The sequence below is a fragment of the Podarcis gaigeae genome (assembly GCF_964106915.1).
Source record: "Podarcis gaigeae genome assembly, chromosome: 17".
In the NCBI taxonomy this organism is placed as follows: domain Eukaryota; kingdom Metazoa; phylum Chordata; class Lepidosauria; order Squamata; family Lacertidae; genus Podarcis; species Podarcis gaigeae.
In genome coordinates, this window is record NC_139694.1 from 34,721,710 (window position 1) to 34,731,252 (window position 9,543).

Below are 9,543 nucleotides of genomic sequence, written 5' to 3' on the forward strand. Positions count from 1 at the left end.
AGCCTCCAGGCGGAGAGCGTTTTCCTGGAGGATCATGGCACAAAGGCAGCTTCCGTGGCATTCTGAGTGGTGCAGCTGGAGAGAGATGCTTATGGAGTCTCGCCATTCCTGAAGACAAGATGCTTCAACCAGAGCCTGGTCAGCAGCTCAGGTGTATGGAGGGTTGCCTAGAGGCTGCCACCCTCTATATCACCTGTGCTGTCAACTCAAGGAGCCAGGCCCCACCCTGCAAGGGCCAGAGGCATTCTAGTTGCTGACCCTTGACCGAGAGAGCAGAAGAATGGATCAGAAATACACTTCCATACACTTCTCACACACCTCATGTAAGATTCCCACAAGACAAAAGGAACAAAAGGAGCAAAAGTTATAGGTGCACCAGGTACATCTGCTTGTCTCCCTCCATCCCAGCAGACTCCACAAAAGTTTCATATGACTGTTTTGGCTGAAGTCTGACAGCAGCTCAGAACTGGTCGCCTGCCAGGACCTGCTATTGACCAGCATAATCCCCAGATCAGGGCAAACTGCTAGAAGCCTCAGGGCAAAAGTCCTCATTTCTAGCAAAGGAACACCCTTGCTTCACCAGCCCCAAAGGTCTGCTCTGCCCCCCCCCCCCCATGTCCACACTTCTCTAGGGGTTGCACTTCGTCGCTGTTGAGATGCCTCTAAGCCTGAGATGAAGGGGAATTTCACCCATCGCAATGTCTCACTTCCCTAAATGGCAAAAAAAAAACAAAAAAACCCCACAACCAAAACCATTTCTCATCTGGGAAAAAAATCTTAAAATTCCCCCACCCGCTTACGAAAGGGAAACGGGGGCAAATGCGGCGGGGAGTGATTGGAAATGCGATTAGGACTTCAAAAGCACATGAACTTCTGGTGGCGAGAGCAGACTCCGGCCTCGCCTCCCCTCCCCCCATGTCGCCTGCGGGGGAGGCCACGCGGTGTCGCTTCGCCCTCCCTGCCTCCCTCCGCCGCCGTCTGGGGCTGCCCGTGACCAGCAGATTTAAGGCCCGGCGCGCCGTCACGCCGCTCCTGCTTTCCCACTTGATCCTGACCGCAGACAGGAGGGGAAGGGGCCGCCGGGCGGCGACCTTCCCTCCCAGGAGCGTCTGGAAGGGAGGAGGGGGGCGGGGCGGGGGGTTAGCACTCCCGCCGCCGCCCGAGGGGCTCCGCGATCCTTCCCGGGGTGGGGTGGGGTGGCCTTGGGGGAGCCTCCGCCGCCTTACTCACGGCTCCTCCTCGGATCTCTCTCGCCGGGGCGGGGCGGCAAAGACGGCGCTGGCTGGAGGGGGGGGGCGCGCTCCGGCTTGCCTTCCCTTTGTGTGCCGTTTCCTTCCCGGCCGCGAGTGGCACTTGGCGGAGAAGGGGCGCCGCGGGAGCCGAGCGGGGTCCTCTTTTCTTCGCGCTTTCCGGAGCGGAGATGAAGGGCGGGGGGCGGTTAGAGACCCTCTCCCTCCCTCCCTCCCTCCCTCCTGGCTGGCGTCTGCGAAGAGGCTCGGCGGGGAAAGTTGGATAGAGGCGCGGCGGGCGGGCGGGCGGGGCGGCCCCGCTGCTCCCTCCGCGGAAAGAAAACAAAACAAAACAAGCAACAAACAATCAACTAGCCTTTCTTTCGCGAGGGGCGGGAGGCAGGGCGGCCGCCGGTCCCTGCCACGCTCTCCCGGCCTCGCAGGTCGCTCGGCGGGTGCTCTTTTCCCACGGGCGCGCCGTCGGACAGAGCGCATCACCCCGCGCTCCGCGGTGGCGGCCACGCCGGACGCCGCGGGAAGGGAGCCCGTGACCTTGTTTCGCTTGGGGCCAAAGCGGCAGAGAGCTCAAGCTGCTCCCGGATCGCGCCCGCACTTGGCAAGGGATCGCGCCTCCTCGCCTCCCCACCTCAGCCCATCCGGCGCCGGCTCCGCTCGCTCCCGGTCCCCGTTCAAATCCACGTCGCGACCCGACCCGTCTCTATAGGAGCGAGAGCTCGACGTTTTACATATACATCCCATATGTGGGCAGTTTTCAGGGAAGAGGTGGGGTGGGTCAGATGAGCGCCGAGGATGCTCCCCGATTGGCTGATCGGGAAGCCCCGGACTCCTCTTATTGGCCGCGAGCCCCGAAGATTGATTTTTCCCCTTTCCCCCCCTTTTTTTTTCAAAAAAGAGAACGGTCTTGGGTATCAGAGGGAGGATTTTGCAGACAAGCTCGCCAAGGAGCAGACATTAACCCCCAGCGCGCCGGACAGACACGCGAGGGAGGCAGCAGGCGCGGCCGGATAGCCAGCATTCCCCAAGGTGCATGAGAAATGGATCCATCCCACGCCTATTCCTAAGGCTGGCTGGCTGGGCTGCCCCCTCCCGGGGTTTCCGGCCTTGCTCTTGTACCGCTGCTAACACAGATGCGGAGAAATGAACCGGGAGAGGCTTTGTTGGGGGAGCACCTCCGTGCCAGATTTTCTGCTCTCCAAGGTGCTGGTAAAGATACAGGATCAGGGCCCCCGAGGAAGAAGGAAGTGGACTGCCTGGCTGGGGTGACTCCCATGCAGAGGGGGACAGGGGTTTTTTTGTCACAGCGAATGGGGGCAAGTGCAGCTTGGCCTCTGGAGGGGTGAGAATAAAAGAGGCCCCCGCCAGGATCGCTTCTTCGATCCCACTATTCAGAGGAGCCTTACTCTAAGTGGGCAGGCAGGTCCACACCTCTCGAGTGGTTTCCATTTATTTACAGTGGTACCTCAGGTTACATACGCTTCAGGTTACAGACTCCGCTAACCCAGAAATAGTACCTCGGGTTAAGAACTTTGCTTCAGGATGAGAACAGAAATCGCACAGCAGCGAGGCAGCAGCAGAAGGCCCCATTAGCTAAAGTGGTACCTCAGGTTAAGAACAGTTTTAGGTTAAGAACGTACCTCCGGAACGAATTAAGTTCTAAACCCGAGGTACCACTGTAACACTTGTAATGTCACAAACACTATGGGCAATATGGACAGATTCAAAATATAATTACGAAATAATATGCAGTTGAAAATGACACAGCTGGTTTTCAGAGGTCCAGCAAATTGTTAGTCATTTGATTTTACTACAGTGGTACCTCAGGTTACAGACGCTTCAGGTTACAGACTCCGTTAACCCAGAAATAGTACCTCGGTTTAAGAACTTTGCTTCAGGATGAGAACAGAAATCATGGTCCGGCGGCACAGCAGCAGCGGGAGGCCCCATAAACTAAAGTGGTGCTTCAGGTTAAAAACTGCTTCAGGTTAATAAGAACGGACCTCTGGAACGAATTAAGTACTTAACCTGAGGTACCACTGTATTGGCGAAAAATGCTACACACACCAGAGCAGGTTATCTACTATGCAGGGGCCCATTCAAGTGACGGTGAGCTACACAACCCCTCCATTTATATCAGTGGCGCCTGGGCAAGACAAGGCTCTCAGCTGTTAGACCTGCCTGTCTCCCACTAGGCTGTCCTTAAGGGTGTCGACTTCTGAAAAGCTTGCTGCTTTTACACCACCGGTGGCTGCAACTGAGTGTGAGTCCCCGGGAGGGAAGGCTGGACCATCTACAGTGGTACCTCGGGTTAAGAACTTAATTCGTTCCGGAGGTCCGTTCTTAACCTGAAACTGTTCTTAACCTGAAGCACCAGTTTAGCTAATGGGGCCTCCCGCTGCCACCGCACAATTTCTGTTCTCATTCTGAAGTAAAGTTCTTAACCCAAGGTACTATTTCTGGGTTAGCAGAGTCTGTGACCTGAAGCGTCTGTAACCCAAGGTACCACTGTATTTTGCATTATTTGCTTTTTAGCCAATACAGTGGTACCTCAGGTTAAGAACTTAATTCGTTCTGGAGGTCCGTTCTTAAGCTGAAACTGTTCTTAACCAGAGGTACCACTTTAGCTAATGGGGCCTCCCGCTGCCACCGCGCGATTTCGCTTCTCATCCTGAAGCAAAGTTCTTAACCTGAGGTACTATTTCTGGGTTAGCGGAATCTGTAATCTGAAGCGTCTGTAACCTGAAGCGTCTGTAACCCGAGGTATGGTGTAGTGGTTGGACTGAAGAGGACCAAGTTAGAAACCTCAGAACTGTAGTTAATCTCCTCGCAGAGCTGCCATTCCCAGCAGCCCTTAAAAAAACCCTAGTGCTGAGAATGCTTTGAGGTGGTGGGATGTGCTTCAAAGGCACAAATTACACCTTTCTCACCTGAGAAACCTTCTGAGGGCCACATGGCAGTGGGCGAAGAGGGCCTGAGGGTGGCAAATGCAAATTTCACCTTTGTACAGTAGACCAGTGTGATCTAGTGGTTAGCGTGTCGGACTGGGACCTGGGGGACGAGGGTTCAAATCCCCACCCAGCCATGAAGGTTGCTGGGTGACCTCAGGCCAGTCAGTGCCTCTCAGCCTGACCTGCCTCACAGAGTTGTTGTGAGGGTTAAATGAGGAGAGGGAGGACCACAGAGACAACCTCGAGTTCCTTGAAGTAAAAGGCGGGATGTAAACACAGAGACTAAATAAATGAATATAGCACACCTCTCTGTCCTCCATTCAGCCAAGCAAGAGGCGTTTGAGTCACCCAAGGAGGGTTCAGAAGAGGGCCTGTGAGGGATGTGGGAAGAGGCCCCCCAGGTCCAGATGGAGCTTTTGGAAGGTGCTATTGGCTGCTAAGCCCGAGGTTCCTCACTTCTGCCTTAGAGCAAAGGGAGGATATTTAATTTGGTACATAAACACTTTAATGACTCTGAAGAGGCCGACAGGATTCCGTCTCCTCTTCTTTTGTCTCGAGGCTTGTAGAAAGTGGGATATATGGTGGCCTCGTGACAAAACCCATGGCTTTTACTGGCATCTGGAGAGCAGATTGTGTTACAGTACTTTTGGCTGGAGAAATGCCACACTCAGTCCACACACCCCACACCCCAGCCTGCAATTTCTAAGAGACTTTGTGAAAGGGGTTGTCGTGAGCAAGGTTATACATAATTATAGGATTCCAGAGCAATGTACGATGGGGATATGGCATGAAAATATGTGGTGATTTGTGTGTTTATGCATGGCTTTTTTCTTTTCTTTACAGGTCACCCAATACCATTGTTCTCTGGGTAGCTCACAAATGCAAAATTGTAAAATACAGTATTAAGATACAATACCATGAAGCAACATTTGCAATATATATATATATATATATATATATATATATATATATATATATATATATTTAATGAGCAGAGATAGAAGAGTAGGTTTCTAGTCCTGAACTTTTAAATTCACAGATTTTAAACGGCCTAGAAAGCTAAAAAGAAGTCCTTCCGTAACACTGAAATTACTATAAGGAAGGCACCAAGCAACTTTTTACCACATCTGGGGAGCCATCACTAACAAGGCTCTCACCCCCATAGACAGCCACCTTACTACTTGGAAAAAGAGACATATTCTTTTCTGTAGGATTGCAAATTTCCGTACTATCCTCTGTTCTTGCACTGGTAACAGCAGTTTGATCTGAATGCATTAAGTTGATTAGGTATCTCCTCATCCTCTGAAAAGCTTCACCTTTCAGTTTCTGCATATCAAGCTGCTAGTAGAGGCAAAGGAAGAGTATTTTTCCTGGTCAGTTGGCAACTCAAATGACCAGCTCCCTTCTCCTCTCTTCCCTACAAATCCCCCTTCCCTTTCACAGTTTGCTGTAACCATAGTGCTTGTAGTGCTATGACTGGTATGAATGATTCCTAATGCTAGCGAGAATGAATTGCCCTCCTAGACAGAACTTGGATCTAGGGGGTGAAGTGGATTTGCAAGGGCATTAATGATGGTTAGCGGCCGCGCATGGTGCAGCATTACAGCATGATTAAAGCAGAACATAGAAGAGAGGAAGAAATGAGCATGGGAGAGATTAGGACAGAAAGAGGAGAGAAGTGTGGAAGCCTGTGGTCTCCTAACTCTGGTCATCTGGAAAATGACAGCTACGCCAGTCACAAAAGCATAGGTGCCCATGTCCTATAATTCTAGGTGCTGTGCTAGTTAACAAGGGGAGATCTATGGTTTTCAGTGTGAAGTAGTACCACCCAGTGCCAGTGTGGTGTAGTGGTTAAGAGCGGTAGACTCGTAATCTGGTGAACCGGGTTCATGTCTCCGTTCCTCCACATGCAGCTGCTGGGTGACCTTGGGCCAGTCACACTTCTCTGAAGTCTCTCAGCCCCACTCACCTCACAGACTGTTTGTTGTGGGGGAGGAAGGGAAAGGAGAATGTTAGCCGCTTTGAGACTCCTTAGGGTAATGATAAAGCGGGATATCAAATCCAAACTCTTCTTCTTCTTCTTTGTGTGTCAAGAAAGGTTGAAAGGTTGGGAGAAGAGCTTTGCTCCTCGTGTCAACAAGTCAGCAACAAACTCCTGAAACTGAGAACCAGGAAGCCACCTATATCCCTGTAGTGCCTAAATTGGTTTCCAGTTTGCTTCCATGGGCACAATTCAAAGAGCTGGCAATTATCTTTAAAGCCCTAAATGGTACCTGAGGGACTGCCTGCTCCTATACCAGCTTGCTCACTCCCACAGATAAAGGGAAGAACGGGCTATTTCCAGGGACCGTCCTGGATTTGCAGAAGCCATCCCAGTTTTGGATTTGATCCCGGAATGCCCCGCTTTTCCTTAGGACTTCCTTATTTTCATCAGAGAAATTTGGGAGGGTATGGGGAAGAGGCCCTTCTCTGTAGCCAAGGGCCAAGGCATGGCTGACCTGCCCATGAAACCTGGTGAGGCGCTTGCAGCCCGCCACTGCCGGATCTTCTCCTGCCTCCTGGGTTGCCTCCAGGTGGTGGCTGAGGCAGAGGTGGAAGAGGCAGGGAAGCATGTTCAGTTTAGGCTGGAGTAGCACAGCATCTTGGGCCAGGCCTGCTCAGTGGTGAAGATGGACAGGGCCTTCTCAGTGACTGCACCAGTTGTGAAACACCTCCCCTTCCACTCGTAAATGAATATATTTTTATTCAGCAGGCTACCAAAACCAGATATAGTCAATGGCTTTATCCATTGTGCCTCTCTGCCGCATTGTGCTTTGTTTTATTATGTTACTGCATTTTTAACTGTTGAAAGTTGCCATGAGTAATTTTAGAAAGGCCAGGTAGAGATTCCTATATCTATGTACAAATAAAATAAAACGTCACAGACCATCAGAGAAGATGCTCTAAAAATCATTTCACGGACTCATTAGTTAATTGATTTTACATTACATGTCCCCTGCTTTGTTGAAGGCCAGGTGAGAGCCATTACTACTCAGGCCTCCTCTAGAGTAGCTGCTCTCTCTGGAAGTTATGGGTTGTCTCTTTAGCCCTACTCCGAGTAGACCCATCAAAATGAATGGAACCAAATTAGTAAGGTTCACTGCTGGGTCGTAGGAGAAAGGATGGGAGCTTGCTTTCACTTGTAGGGGCTTTGTGTGCCTGTTCTTGCATTAAACAGATATGGTGGGGGGCATCTAATGTTAGGCATACTTAGAACAGACCAACCCAAATCAATGGACTTAAAGTTAATTAAAATATCAATGGGTTTACTCTGACTATCACACAATCATTTTAAATAGATAACCTCACCAACATTTTCATAAACAAAGAAGCAAGAATCAGTTGCTAAGTGCTAAAAATAATCAGTAATTTTTAAATTAATTTATAATTGCAGTTGTACCTTGGTTCTCGAACAGAATCCATTCTGGAAGTCCGTTCGACTTCCAAAAACGTTAGAAAACCAAGGCATGGCTTCCAATTGGCTGCAGGAGCTTCCTGCACTCAATTGGAAGCCGTGTCGGATGTTCGTGTTCCAAGGAACGTTCGCAAACCAGAACATTCACTTCTGGGTTTGCGGCGTTCAGGAGCCAAAACATTTGAGTCGCAAGGCGTTCAACAACCAAGGTACATAAATAGATCTGTGTATTACCAAAACCTCAGTATAGACATATTTTAAACATAAAAAGGACCACCTTCTTGTAGGAAGGAAAGGCTTTTAGTGTTTGCCTTTTGTCTCCTACTGCAAAACAAACAAAAAAAATTCCTTCCAGTAGCACCTTAAAGACCAACTAAGTCAGTTCTTGGTATGAGCTTTCGTGTGCATGCACACTTCTTCAGATAGGTATCTGAAGAATAGGTATCTGAAGAAGTGTGCATGCACACGAAAGCTCATACCAAGAACTGACTTAGTTGGTCTTTAAGGTGCTACTGGAAGGAATTTTTTTTGTTTGTTTTGACTATGGCAGACCAACACGGCTACCTATCTGTAACTCTCCTACTGCAGCAACACATCAGAACCAGAACAACTTAAAACAAACCAGTGTGCCTTTTAACTTTTTGTTTGACAATGGCACTCTCCAGTTAGAGTTCGACACTCCCAGATTAATCAACTAAAATCTTAGTTGACTGATCTACTTATAAATGCTTGTAGCTGGAATCTCATGCAGTCTTGCACAGCTGATGTTACGTCTCTTGAAGCCAAAGGTGGTTTTGTGCTTCTAAATCTGGCATGACGACCTCGCACGCTATTATCCCCTTGGGAAGCCCCTATGGTAATAAGCCTGGAAATACTACTGCTGCCCCCTCCAGCGAATTTGGTGGTAACCGTTTCATTAGGGAGCTGTGTGGAGACAGATAGCAGCTGACATATTGACCGGCATCCCAGACAGGAGTCTGGAGCGTCCTTGCTTTCAAAGGCCGTCATATCCGATCACATTGCAACCCACAGCGAGTTATCGCTGTCCTTTGCCCCCAAATTAGGCGTTTTGTCTTGAATCACAATGGTCGGGCTTGGATTGCACATGCTTCCCTTTGTCTTCTGGTTTTCCTATGAGGCAGCTGAACGGAACCACATCCCGACTCTGGTCTGGCAGCAGCTGCAGGTGTCCCACTGCCCATGGGAGCCCCCAAGCCATAGCAGCCCTCTTAGTGGCCTTTGTGTCAGTGCCGCAAACCCCACTCAAGGCATGCACGTGGTAGAAATCAGAGGAGAGAATGGAGCATGTGTTTCAGGTCGTCCCCCCCCCCCCATTTTGCCGAAGAGGAAGCAAAGGGCCTTTGATTCCCCTTGGAAAGGTCAGGAACTGAGTTGCTTGCTGCTGAGGTAGTAGCAGTCCTGCGGGCTTCGTGCCCAATTGGATTCCTCCTGCCTCTCCGCAGATCCCCAAACACAGACCCAGGAATCCCTGCTCACCAAAATTCAACAGACCCATCTCCCTTGCAGAGAGATGATTGCAAAAAAACTGGAGCCTTGTTCTTAAAGGCATTGCTTCCCCGCATCTGGAATATAAATAACCCAGCCTTACCTCCCCCTCCTACTCTAACCACTAGGCGCAAATGCTTCCTTTTCAGATGCATGTAGTAAACATATTTTTGCTGAAAGCAAAATTTTATGCGCCAGTGAACAACTGGGGCATGAACACTCTGATCCAGGGTGCCTGGCATTAAAGAATCAGAGCTCATCTCCCTTCCCTAGCCATCCTGCCCCAGGGATGGAGGTGGAGTTTAGCAGCAGCAGCAGCAGCAGCAGCAGCAGCAGCAGCAGCAGCAGCAGCAGCAGCTCTCTCTCTCTCTCTCTCTCTCTCTCTCTC

The 9,543-nt window shown here is 50.2% G+C and overlaps 1 long non-coding RNA gene across 1 annotated transcript in view; it reads right to left on the reverse strand.

The window, feature by feature from the left end:
• Window positions 1–1,973, reverse strand: part of LOC310835339 — a 33,389-nt gene extending 31,416 nt beyond the window's left edge. The window contains exon 1 of the long non-coding RNA XR_014559569.1: window positions 1,876–1,973. This is a non-coding gene — a long non-coding RNA (uncharacterized lncRNA). The remainder of the gene's footprint in view (window positions 1–1,875) is intronic.
• Window positions 1,974–9,543: the final 7,570 nt, after the last annotated feature.